Source organism: Polyodon spathula, chromosome 2, assembly GCF_017654505.1.
Source record: "Polyodon spathula isolate WHYD16114869_AA chromosome 2, ASM1765450v1, whole genome shotgun sequence".
In the NCBI taxonomy this organism is placed as follows: domain Eukaryota; kingdom Metazoa; phylum Chordata; class Actinopteri; order Acipenseriformes; family Polyodontidae; genus Polyodon; species Polyodon spathula.
In genome coordinates this window covers 24,335,858-24,348,355 of record NC_054535.1, presented here as the reverse complement: position 1 = coordinate 24,348,355, position 12,498 = coordinate 24,335,858, and positions in this window count along the sequence as shown.

Sequence of the window (12,498 nt, the reverse complement as noted above, 5' to 3'; positions counted from 1 at the left end):
ATCCCTGTCACGGTAACTTTTAATGAATCTGGATAAGTAACTAAAGTGTTGAAGTACCTCATGTTATTTACTTAGACATTTGTAGACAAGTATATTTATTAATTAGATTGAAGGTCTGATATTATTGATTTTCTTTTATACAAACCCTATTAGATGTTTAAGATGACTTTAAGGTTTCGGTTCTTTGCTTTTTTTGCATCTAATAATTCGCTGCTATGGAACTTTCTTTGTGTTTAGTGGTGGTGTTCATAAATAAATCCCTGATCTCTTCGAACTGAAATTGTATTTAAAATTAGAAACTACTCAATTGTTTCAACATCAAAAACATCTGGATTTTAATGTATGACTGCATTGTTGTTATTTTGGCCCGTTGTTAGTTGATTCATTCATGCATTACAATGATGCAGATTGGAGCTTGGAAGGTGGCAACTTCAAGGGGAGGCCAGGAGTGGTGGGTGCCACCTCTGAAGTTTGTCTGCCTGCTCTGCCACCTCCCCTAAAAAAGAATCCACTAAAAACTACATTTCCCAGAATACCATGTCTTCAGTAACTAGGCAAAAGTACGCAAGAAAAACCCACCAAACAATGCATTATCCAATCGATGGTTAACCTGGTTATCTTTACAGCCAATTAGAGTAAGAATTAAGAACATTTGAAAGCTACTCAGTATTGTAAGTGCTGACGGCATTTGATTGAAGAGCATATACTCGCTTGAGAAACTGGACCTACAACTTGTATCAACTGCAGTAAGGTGCTGAAAATTAATCTAAACTGTTTTATAACATGGATTTTCTAATTGATGTATTTTCTTATTTTATTTTGCTGTGTTTTGAGCTTGTAAGCTATTCCATGGTACATTTTAACAAGTTAACTGAGATGAAGAATTTCATGTTAAATACAGGACCCAAGTAACGTAATTCCAGAGTCAGTGTCAAATCTCAATGAAAAAAAAAAAAGTGCTGTCGATAAAGAACCTTGTGTAGAACACACACACACGAGGTTAGAAGAAACCCAAGTGCTATATGTGGTGTTTGTATGAATCAATGTATGCACAGAAAAGGGACTAAAAATAAAAACACTGACACAGGAAGAGTTTGGTGTGTAATGTGGATTGAGTATAATTTAGAACTCGTAGATTCCATGCATATTTATGTACAACGGTACTTCACATTCCATTCAAAATTGTATGCCTTCATTAAGCAAGTATAAAGGTACATACTTATGAATTTGTCTAGTTTGCTTTCCAATGCAGAGACCAAACTTTCTCCTTTTAGAAAAAAATACAACAGCATTTTACTGTGTGACGGTTTAAGAAAAGCACATTTTCTGTATTACTTGGAAATAAGTAAACGTGTTAAAAAAATGTATTATGGAAAAATATAATTTACGAATGCTATTTCAAAAACAATAAAAAACAGATGAATGTGTTGTGTTGCTTTGGAAAACTGCATTGCTGGAATGTGCCCTCAGAGTGTGAAAACTATTTGTTTAATGTCTGACAGGTTTCTAGTGAGTATTGATAATACTGCATTACTGGAGATGAAACGTGACCTGTATTCCTGGTATTTGCACATTGCAGTTTCATATGGAATATCTAATGTCAGTCAATGTGATTAAGAAGTAAATAATACTGTAGTTTTTAACAAGCCTTTCCTTTTATTTCTTTTTACAGGCACTGTAGAAACAGATTTGTAGAAGTGTGCATTCTTGCAAAATATGTAGTTTGGTCTTGCTGAGCCCCTTGAAATGTATTTGTGTGTAGACTTTACAATACACATCAAATGGCAGGCTAAGTTTTGAAAGGGGTGTATGTGTAATTAAAAAATAAAATATATATATTTATATATATATATATATATATATATATAATATATATATCTATATATATATATATATACCCTTAAAGACTAATAATTGTAGGCTATTTCACTTCATACTATTTAAAACAAGAGTTCATAGAAATAGATTTAGCTTACAAAAGATCTATGGTTTACTGTCGCAAAGTGGTTAAATAGGTACAAGTACAGGGGTGATGCAGTGCGTGATGAAACAAACAAGGAGAGTTATAATCCAGTTTGAAAGGTATTTTTATATTATATCCAGGTCTTCTGACCGAATAGTAAGACCCCGGTAATATACTACACTGTGTCTTGCGCGACATAAATAACAACAGGTTACAATCCCACATAATAAGCACAAATATCCGCCCCACAATAATACAGACACGGTCACCAGTCCTGGGTGCGGGCAGTAGTACTCGTGGTGAGTGATACAGTTCATTAGTGACAATCAAGCAGTGCTGTTTCGGGTTAGTGCTGGCCCTTGGCGGCAGCTCTGGAGTCGTGTTTAGTAATATACAGAAAAAGACAAACAAAACGAAACACTCACAAACATTTTTATCTCTCATGGGGTCTCTCACAGTCCTTACGGTTCAAAAGCTTAACCCTTTGTGGTCCATTTATTCAGCACTTGTCAGGCATGTCAGGTCCAATTTATTTTAACACGCCCTGTTTATTTTACACATGCTGTTTAAAATATTTGTTTTCAGAGTAAAACAGGTTTAAAAGGCATTGCATCGCAAAAGGACACTCAGTACTACATCGCCAGCCAAGCCCCACCCCGTGTTTGCTGTATTTTTCACATACCTCTTCATAGACATGCATAATGATAAATCCTCTCCTGATCACTCGTTTTATCACCAAACTCCTCAATAATGCAAAATAAGTCATTATTTTATTGCTATAACATCTCAAAATGCTCTGTAAATGTCTGCGATATTCTTTGAGTACTGGATGCGGAAGGAGCTATCTTCTTGTTTATGTCCTGTTATCTCTGTGGTGCAAGGATAACAGTCTGTGTATTGTTCAGACACGTCCCCTTTCTTTTTTTCGACTTCATTTGGCTCGTACTGGTCTTACTCGGCCATTGAAAGGTTTTCTCTGCTTTTTCCGGAGAAAATATGACTAGAGACCTGTGCTTTACGTCTTTATGATGATGTCGGACCGGAAAGGGAAAATTGTAATCTCGGACATGGTCCGACATAAGACCGAAAAGTCTTAAACCAAACAAAGTAAAAGATTACAATTCTCCGTCCCCTTTTATGTTGTTACACATGACCCCTTGGTAAACGAGTGCAACCGCCTTCCGGGTCAATGCATTATTGCAACTGAGTCTCGCCCCCTTCAAGGCTGACTGACTTCCCTTGAACCCTAGGAAAGAACTCTCAGACCAGCCCGTCCACGGAACTCTGTTCTTGCTGCTTAGCTTCCTCACAGGTCGGGAGGGAGGTTGTAAACCAAGAATCATTGTATTTCTGTCACATTTATCCATTCTTGAAAATGTGGAATATCTCTTGATTGCGTTTAAAAGAAAAGCATGGAAGGATAATGTTCTGCTTCAGACTGCAGTACATTTAGAACAGTTCTGGTTATCTGGAGAGATGGTTAGTAATATGGGCTATGTGCAACCCTCCACTCGATGGAGAGGAAAAACCACCTCTGTTAGGAGGAAACCTCTTGAGGTAATGGCGGGAAAGGTGCCCCCACCCGGGCATACTAGCTATTGATTGGTGAGCTGCTGAGATGCCTGTTGGAAGAGAACGAATGTAGGATGGACTGCTGCTGATGATCAGCAACCCATAGTTATTATAAGGTGATGACTAAAGTTGGCTTTTGCTGCTGATAATGCTAAGCTGATCCTGCATGATTGCAGGGTATAGAACTGGGGACCTGTTGTAGCGTAGAAGGACCTGGTAGACGAAGAGAGAGCTGATGACATGTATTTGTCTTTCAGATGAGAGTAGATTGGAGAGCGATGTGTTTAGTTGAATATGAGATGCTAAAACTGGGGAACCTGAAGAGGGATTGGAGCTGCTGAAGGGACCAGACTTCGAAACTTAGTGATCTTCAATTATTTGGCAGTGAAATTGAGGGGAAGGAGTGCAGCGGTGAATAGCTGCTGCAGACTGAGAAGCTAAAGCGAGGTTGAATTCTGGGATGTTGATAGTTGGAATTAAAGTTGAAGCAGGGGCTGGCTGGGTTGCTATGGTGGGGCGGGACTGAAATGTTTGTGGGGGATGGAGGGGCGGATGCAGAAAAAACTGCAGCTGCCGTATTGAAGATGAATGGATTGCCATGACTGTATTGAAGATGCTGGAATTTCATTTGTTGACTGTTCCAGTGTTGCAGCACGGTGTATCACATTCTGATGCCTAGAGAGATCAAATGCCGACCATCGTAGTGTTAGTTAATACAGGATTGATCAGCGGTTTGCTACTATCGTGAGAGCTTGGAATGGATAAGGTGAACTCACATCCAGAGATTTGGGTTTCACAACTCCAATCATTCTCCTAATAGTGGAACTCCTTACCTCATAATCAATACAGAATTTCTGTCTCGTACCACGTCTCTCACCATGTATTAATGCTTGAGAGGAGAAGCGGACATATTAGATGGGGATTAGCATTAGCCTTGACTGCGGAACTGGCTGCCAAGATCCGAGTATTGGAGGAAAGCTGGTGTATTAGTAGCTCTGAAGGAGGGTTTCTTGTTTCTAAAATATATTTTTACGTGAGAATCCAGGTTTTTTGCAGTTGAGGCGAGAGAGAGAAGGCGCAATATGAATGTTCTGCCTTGGGAATAATGCAAATTTTTAAATTGAAGTGGCCAAAGGGAGATAATGGGTTGCATTTAGAGATTGATTTTTATACTTGGAAATTGGTAATAAGTTGTGAAATACGTTCCAGGATTGTTGAGTGGGAGGCTGGCTTCAGATTTGGGTGAGCAATGGAGCAGCTGAAACAGCAGATGTAATGAAAGGGGGGGCGGAGATTGGCATATGAGAGGCTGAAGGAGGAACTGCAATGGTGCTGGAGCAATTGTCTATGCCATCTAAATGAGTGTTTATTGCTCACAAGGCATTGCTGGTGCTGCTGAGAGAGGAGGGGAGATGTGTGAGTGAAAAATTTGGCTATGCCAGGGTAAAATCGAAATTATGAAAATAACTTTAGTTCAGTAGCAGTGAAAACTGGAGGTGTACAGGATGGGAAAGTCTAGTAAAATAGCAGTGTGAAGCCTGTTACCAAAAATTAAACTTGACAGAAACACGTACTCAGCCATTTCTTAGTATTTGCAAGCAGTCTAAATTAGAACTGTACTTGAAAATGTTCTCTGTACAGGATGGAAAAGTCCAGTAAAAAAGCAGTGTGAAGCCTGCTTCAAAAAATTAAACTTGACAGAAACAACAACTCAGCCATTTCTTAGTATTTGCAAGCAGTCTAAATTAGAACTGTACTTGAAAATGTTCCTTTTCAGAAAAATTAAATTAAATGAGCTTGGAAAATAGCTTGGAAAATATAGCTCTTAATGTTTCACAAATATCAAAACAGAAACCATATGTGGTTGCTGGACTTGATTTCTGACTACAGGCGCTTGCTGTGGACTATCAAGAGCGGCTGATGCCCAGTTGCAGGTTGGAACATCAGCTGTGGGGACTGAAAGTGCTGAACCCAAACAGACAGCGGCCATGATTGGAGTGGCGAATACTGGCTTGAAGTAATGGAGAAGCAACCCGTTTGTCCATATCGTTGAGACGTGTATTAATTGAGGCAATTGAGATGGTGATGGAGTGAATGGAGGGACTTCATGTCCTCAAAATATTCTTATGAAGCTGGTAGATGAGATTGGGTAAGTCTCCTGGTTGATGCGCTGCTGTGCTGAGAACTGCAGCCTGTCGTGGGACTGTGCGAGTGAGCTTGTGAGAAGGAGGCAATGTGGATGTAGCAGATATAAAGGTATAATTTATTACTGAGCAACGTCATATGCTCGTTTCCAGCCAGGATGTTGATACTGTTGTCGAGCAGGGTTTTTAAGAGTTTGGTGTGCGGCCGATTCTTATAAAATAGCTGCTCCGGAGGCTGAGCCTGCTTGCAGGGCGTTCTGATCTCCATAGTGCCGGGGCATCAGGTCTGGGTGCTGGGTAGAGGTCTGCATTAAAAGTAGACGGTCCATCTGAGAAACTAATAAGATATTTTGAGGAGAATCAGGAAAGCGCAAGAGAAAGAACATAGATTATGACGTGGCTTAGCTCCCACCCCCGAACTACACTTTAAAGTTACCATATACAATGTTCTGCATTTGGAAAGAGTCAGGATGCTTTATATTACTATACCAAATATTATAAATAAGGACTACAGTATTATCATTTCTTTATTTGCATTAGTGCAATACTGGTGCTCTTGGCTATAAAAGGCAGAGCTAACTACATCAAGAGTAGCCACTTCTCAGGCTATAATATTATTAACATTAAGGCAGGACTAAATGGCTGAGAGAAATACATTGTTCAAGTTAACATTACAGTTAAAATGAATGCTGTAGCTTGCATACCCCATATATTAACATTAAAGTATGTGCTGTATTTATTAAAAGTACTCGTGACTTCAAGGTAACTTTGCATTTTACTCACCTACTGTAAAATACATGTTATGCACATAAGGGATTATTTTTAAAGGAGACATGTTTAATACGCCATTATTTTGTTTTTTCTGCACCTCTGTTTTTTCCCACTAATTGAGTATTTTCAAAAGCTGCAAATATTTTATTTATATAGCGCCTTTCATACAAAAAGTATATCAAAGAGTTGTACAAGAAAATCTAAATTTAATAAATTTCTATAGAGATTAAAGAGAAACACATTCATTTTGCTAATCTAAAAAAGTAAGTTTTCAATTTTGACTTAAAATCATCAACTGATGCAGCTTTTTTTTTGTGTCCAATTATAATTCCCCCCCCCCCCCCTCCCGATTGTCTCCCAATTTGGAATGCCTATTCGCTTTTCTCCTCACTGCAGCAATTCCCCACATGGCTCCAGAGACCCGAAGATTCAGTGATGTCCTCTGATCCCCTGACCAAGCCAGCTTCCTTTTCACCCAGGAACTTGAGAGGACGTTATTGAGCTACCGACATCTGGAGGACAAAGGCCAGCCCAGTAGGTGTCCGTTCTGAGCTTACTGGGCGCCTGACCAGCAGGGTTCACTGTAGAGCAATAAAGAGAAAAAATCCCTGGTTTGGGAGCACCAAACCCAAAGTGACGCTCCCTTCGGAGTCCCTGATGTAGAACTTCTGATAGGTGGCAGTGCATTCCACAATCTGGGAGCATAGTGACTAGAAGCTCTCTCTCCCTTCCTCCTTGTGTACACCTGGGAGGCACGTATGTGACAATTTACATTTACAACAATGTGTTAATATTATACAGTTGCATTGTCTTACAGATTTTCTTAATAGTGTAGTTTACATACAAAAACAATAAGAAAAAGAATACAATAACACATTATATAAATATATATATTATAGATATATATATATATATATATATATATATCACTCGCTGAGGTGCACACAGAGAAAACAGACAGGTTCACAAGGCATTTAACAAGGCTTGCTCTTATACTGAAATGCCAGCTGTGTTGGCGAGATGTATCCAAAAAGAAAATAAACAGTTTAAACTAAATTTCAAACAAAACAACCGAAAAAATGCCGATGTAAACCAACTGGACCGGTAACCACATCCAGTTGGTGAATAAGTAATTCCACCTGCGGTTTGGGGGTTTTCTGGCTGGCTAGGCTTCTTTAGGAAACCCTTCTCCTACCCTTGTTCGGCAGTCCAGTCCTTTGTTAGTCCCAGCAGCGGACAAGCCGTTCCTCGTAGCCCCTGTAGAGAACAGGGAATCACAAATGCAAATAACCACAGCGTTATCCAACACAGATTCCAGTTATTCAAGTTATCAAGTTAGTCGGCTCTTCTATAGATGAACCCAGGATTTTCTCAGAAAACAAACCAAACAACCCCCCAGACTGCCGCTACATGCTCTCTTTTACCAGCCAGGCATTGGGCTGTTACAGGCTACAGGTGTGGGCCAGTTAAGGCTAATGATACTCTAACAGTAGTGAAACCATAATCGCCTACTTAACCACACCTGCAGCCTGTTAGCCCGTTAACTTCTTGACGCTATGTCATGCAAATATTCTATCTGGTCTATCTGGCAACACCTCTTACCAAGCCTGCCATGAACGCCTGCTGGTGGTGAACTTGTGAGCTGGCTCTATATATATATATATATATATATATATATATATATATATATATATATGTGTGTGTGTGTGTGTGTGTGTGTGTGTGTGTGTTTGTAGTTGCATTTTGACTATTTTTTCCCGCTGGTTTGGGACAAGTTTCGATTGTGCTTATATGACATTGCTAATACATTTAAACCGGAACCACTGGTGGATTACACCATTTACATTTTCATTACTTATTCCTGTAAACTTTCTAAGAACCACAGAAAATTGTGCATGAAATGTGATCCGCTGGCAGGTAAAACAGAGGTCCACTTTAGAAATGGATTAAAAATGTTGATTTTGATGTTTCCACCGAATTTGAAACTCCTTTCCAAAATTGGGCCCATAGTGTTTAAATTGGAGAGTAAATTACTCAATGACTCAAAACCTTATCTGGAGCGTTGGATACAGGACTACAGTTGTTACACTGCAGATCAAATGTTTGGAAGACATGTAGACAAAGTTAATTGTTTAAATTTTCTCTTTGCTGCCGACATGCTCGAATTTCGTAACTTTTGTTTTACGATGATGAAACATGATATATCTCAGCCGTTCAATGAACTATCTTTTTTTTTCAATGGGACATAGCCATGGCTGCGGTGAATATCCCCATGTAATTGGTTTATGGTTGCGGTAGGTGTGGCTTTTTTTATTTGTGTTTCATTTTTGACTCCGCCATTTTCTGACTTTAATGGAAAATTGTATTGACACTCGCCTGTTTGAAACGTCTATATCTCCCGTTCTACAAGACCAAAAGTGCTGATCTATAACTCATTCCAAAGCTAAGAACTAGGCTAACTAGTCATTTTTTTATTTTTTCATGTTATTATAAAAACTGACTTTATAATAAAAATTACTTCCGGAATGTTTTTCGCCCCGCTGTGTGTCTGTGTGTGTATGTGTGCAGATGCAGGTCATATCAGATGCCGACTGAGACAAACAACTAATTACTGAAAAGACATCTAAGATAGCCCTTTTGTAGATGTTTTACTGTTGTTTTTAATTATATACGTTTTTATTTTATTTTGTGTCTTGTTTTGAAAATGTTTCTCTGGATGGAGGAGAAAGTAAATATGACATCTGTGTGATCTCTAGCTAGCTAAATTAGTATATTTGCCGTGTCAATGTTGTTTTATCATTATTTTGTTTATTAGTGTACTTCGTTTCTGTGTGTGTAAACAGTAGATAAGTATTTTGCTGTAGTCATTACTTTTATTATTATTTAGCTGTTTATTATTGGTAGTTTTTTTCTTAACCTATACAGTATTCGCAAATTTCTTCTTAAAATAAATAAATAAATAAAAATAATAATAATAAAAAACATACTCAACATCTTGTGTAGCATACATATTGAGACCTCTACACATAAATAATTAATTTAAATTACAACAGGATTATATTATATTTCTTGGTTTCTTCAGTTTCACTTTCAGTTCTAGTTCTACATCTGCCATTTCGGCTCTTTTCTGCACATTTCTTTTACATTACAAAACCTTATGTAGTTCTGCAACTGTACAAGCAATTTCAATTCTGATTAAATATTTGATATCCTCATAAAATTGCACATCTCCCTGTAACAGGGCGAGCAGCCCTGTTCAGTTATTTTTAGAACTGGGTCTCCCCCATCGCTCCTGTGCAGTTTATTTTGTATTTGTCTTATGATTTATTTATGTATGTATTTGTTATATGTAAAAATGACTGGTGAGTCGTGTTATTGTTTTGATGGTGGGGCAAAAATAAATGAAAGTATGCGATCAGTGAAGGCGATTGCCCAGCCTGACCTGTGTTTTTGTGTTTGATTTTGTTTTTGTTTAGATATTTTATTTATTTATGTATTAAAAATAAACGGCACGCTGCGTCTTTTTCATTGCAGTTACCTGACCTGTGGGTGCTTCCTCATTCTGGCCTGACATCCCCGTAACACCATTTCCTGTCACACTCCCTTATACTCTTAACTTTTTTTCTAAATCATTTGGAAAAATATGACAATATGCACATTTGTGAAATATTATTATTAATATGTCATATTTCAATATTTTTTTGGAGGTGTTGCTTATAAGATAAAATCTACAAAACACCCTACAACAAAACAGATGATATCATTGGAAAGGTCTACTCAATACCTTTCTGATGATATATTGGGTTTTAATTTGTGATTTATGGTTATTAAACTACAAGCGTTAAACTAGAAAGTTGTTGGATACATGCACAATTTATAGTCATTCCTTGTAGGCAGCATAGTGTTAAGCCTTTGAAGGCTGGTTTACCCATTATGACATTTCCAACTAACTATAGTGAAGCCGAAAGGTTACTGGGACACACAGAGGCAGCTACCAAAGTTTTCATCCAGCAGAGATTAATCAGAAGCAATCAGCTTTTGGAAGCCACCATTGTCATTACTATGTTTTTGCCAGTAATTGGAGTTAAAAGATTAACTATCTAAAGTTGCTGGGCCTGATTTACTATGCTCCTGCACCATTATAAAATTAGCACCAACAACTAGAAACAAATAACCTAGAATGTTAGTATAAGGCCTCTGAGGGCATTTAAGGAAATGCGAATAGTGAGAAATCTGACCAATAGACATGCATTTATATGTACATTCATGCCAAGGAACATGTCTATGGTGTACAGTAAATTACTCCATTCACAATGTAAAATAAAAGCCATGGGAAACATACAGAGAGTCTTCATAGTCGCACCATATGTGAAAGGTTAAAAAACTTTTGTATAAAATCCAGGGTTTATCAGAGTACCCTTTGTCTATATGAGTGTAGGAGGGTATGAATCAAAATTTGGTGGAGATAATTTATAGGTATAAAATCAAGGCAGTTATTGTGTTCACCAGTAGGTGTGAGGGAAAGACAGACAGACAGTATCAGTGCATTAGGATCCCCATTTCAGTTCAGTCAGGAAACTCCTGCAATAGATAATTTGTTAATGTTTAGATCAGACAACACTACTACATTCTAAATATTTTTGCACTACATTTGTCTTTCAAGGTACCCTTGTCCATAAATTAACTTGCAGGTAAGTGGAGAGGCTGACCGCAGTGAAGCCATTGGTAGGGGGCCAGAATAAATACCTTGCCTGTTGAAACAAAGCCAAAAAGCAGATGGAGGCTGGGAAGGAGGGGGTAAACTCTAACACACAGTAGGGACGTAATGGACTGATGCATTGTTTATACATTTCCTTAATCAGGTTTGGATCTCTCCAAGGCTAATGTTTACTTATTATGAAAGCCATAGCCTTTTGTTAACCTCAGTGAAAATAGGATCTGCATTATATTCTAAATAGAAAAATATAGTTTTGGACTCCTTCACCCAAAAGCTATGAAAAAAATGCCCTATTCAGCACCAGACAGGAATGATCCAGACCATTTAAAAGCTCTCCATACTACGCAGTCCAACCTTGACCTCACTCACTAATGTGCCTTCTGGGCTCTGTTTTGCTTAATCACAAAATGTCATTATTCTTCCAAAACAGAATTACATGTAGTGACTGCCTATCTATACAGGCCCAGCTTGACCAGAGGCAGGTTTACTATGAAAACTAAGTGTGGGGATTATAGAGTACTCCCAGGATCGATATCTGTTTTATACATAGTGTGCAACTCTAAAAATCTTCATACAAAGTGCAACCACTTTGTTAGAAACCCCCCAGTGGATGAATCCCACTTCACTTGTCACATGATTGACTGCAAGGTTCTTAAGTAATGATCAATGATAGTTAATGATCTTTAGGTCTGGACCGATTTTAAGGGATTTGTTTTTGGTGGAACTACAGCAGTGAGAAAACACACAAAGACGTAATTGTTTCTCATTTAGGTAGGGTGAGATGTGATTTAACATATATATTGTATTCTATGTTGTTTTCTGGCTATTTCATCCTTTGTTTTAGATTTGTGTGTGTGTGTGTGTTTCGTGTTTATTTGCCACGGCATAAACACTTTATGTTGAATCCAAAGAACAGAGCTCCAGGTTCAGATTTGCATATTAGTGCCCAACACAGCAGTCATTACCTGCAAGGGCATTTAATGAAAGACAAGGTCAGTTTTCTCCAGTTTATGACTGCTGCCAACACAGTTAATGCTATTACAAATTGAACACGTGTGCAAGGTGAATGGCGGGAGATTACTCTGTTCTATCAATAGCAATGTTAGATGTTACAAACAGAATGACCACCACAATGAATAAAGGTCTCAAGTGTATTAATAATAAACCATGCAAAAAGTCTTAATCTTGCATGTCTAAAAATTTTTTTTGTAGATCGTACATAAGTATTTTTTTTTCTATTAACACATAGGTGCTTTTACATTGAGAAGGTTTCTATGTACTTTTTTGTATATCGGTTTAAAAACTACATTAGCCAGAAACACTTTCCCATT